Raw genomic sequence first — 1,489 nt, 5'->3', positions numbered from 1 at the left:
AAGTGTTTTGCTTGTCACTTTTTGTAGTGCGCTAGCTAGCGGTATGGACTGGCGTGGTCTGGAGGAACTTGTTCGGTACGAGCAAAAGAAAGGTAATCCCGTAGCAAATTTAACTCACTAAGTTGACCTTGGGAGAATTCGAGTGGCTGTCTTGCTCTGTGATGCCGACGAGGAGGGCCAGGATGGACTTGGCGGTGATGATACCGGGGAGAAAGACAAGAAGGTTCACATCATCTGGATTGATTTGTCAATTTTGGCTCCTGCAAACGCTCGCGAAATCTACACAAAAAAGAAAAAGGCTGGAGAAAAGTTAAAGAAGGCAACTTAGGCTCCATCGCACTGGCGGATAAGACACCATAAAGACGATGGAGAAGCAGCAAACTAAACGCAACGAGATATATCAGCGACGCAAAACGCTCTGGTTTGAAAAATTTCACTGGCTCCTCATTAGTGAAAAGTATTTTTTGGTGGCAGGAAACGATGCACACCAGAATGAGCTGCTAGTGAAGCGATATTTACGCAAATGGGACGTCTATGTTCATGCTGATCTCCATGGTGCGGCTACTTGCATAGTCCGCAACCATGTCACAGCGAAAAAATAAGCAGACTTGAGACGTCTTACTTTCTGTGGCTACTTTGGAGCAGGCAGGTTGTATGAAACGCAATAGCGCTTGGTCAAATCAGGTCATTGCTGGTGCATACTGGGTACACGCAGACCAGGTCTCAAAGACAGCCCCTACGGGCGAGTACCTAACGACGGATAGAAAAATTTTATTCAGCCGTCAAGGCTTCCGGTCGGCCTGGCAATTCTTTTTCGTATTGATGAGAGCTGCGTCAACCATCGCTCTCGACAAGTCGAAGAAAGCGCGCTGCTTACGTCGGACGGTGTCGACGAAGAAGACAGGAAAAAGGGAGGCAAAGTTGTTTATTCTGCGAAGATATCTACAGAAGCGACGATGTTAATGACAGATAAGTGCACAGTAATTTTGCCACCATCTTTAAACGAAAAAGTAATTGATAACTTCGAGAAAAATGAAAGGCGTGATGAAGACGCAGCTTATAAGCAGCATACCGAACGCGAAGGAAAGAAACGATTGTCTGCAAAAGAGCGTCGTGACTTGAAGAAGGGCAAAACTCTCGATGACATAAAGGATAATTCTGTTAAACAAGAGAGAGGAGCAGAGAATTCCATTGCTATGACGGTGCAGATGAAAAATGTACGAGTTAAGAAAGGCAAGATGAAGAAAAATACGCTGATCAGGATGACGAAGATCGTTGCTTACGTATGGAAGCATTGGGTCACGTTGTTGAGTAAGAAGGCGATATCGAGGCAAGAAAGAAATCAGTAGCTGTTGATGAAAGTAATGACGATGCGGAGACGGAGGCGAGTGAGAATTATATTCGTCAGCAGCGCGAAAAGAATTTCTTGACGAGCTTGAAGCTGAAACAGAAATTTTTTTATGCCTTCACACGAGAACCAAGGCCGAAT

At 45.1% G+C, this 1,489-nt stretch overlaps 1 protein-coding gene across 1 annotated transcript in view; it reads right to left on the bottom strand.

The window, feature by feature from the left end:
* Positions 1-1,489, bottom strand: part of PHALS_12671 (atp-binding cassette superfamily) — a gene marked incomplete at both ends in the record, with an annotated part of 4,275 nt that overhangs the window by 856 nt on the left and 1,930 nt on the right. The gene's annotated exons all lie outside the window — the stretch shown is intronic.

Source organism: Plasmopara halstedii (assembly GCF_900000015.1).
Source record: "Plasmopara halstedii genome assembly, contig: Scaffold_650, whole genome shotgun sequence".
Classification (NCBI taxonomy): Eukaryota; Oomycota; class Peronosporomycetes; order Peronosporales; family Peronosporaceae; genus Plasmopara; species Plasmopara halstedii.
The sequence above is the reverse complement of the archived record's forward strand: the minus strand, read 5'-3'. Positions and strand labels throughout refer to the sequence as shown.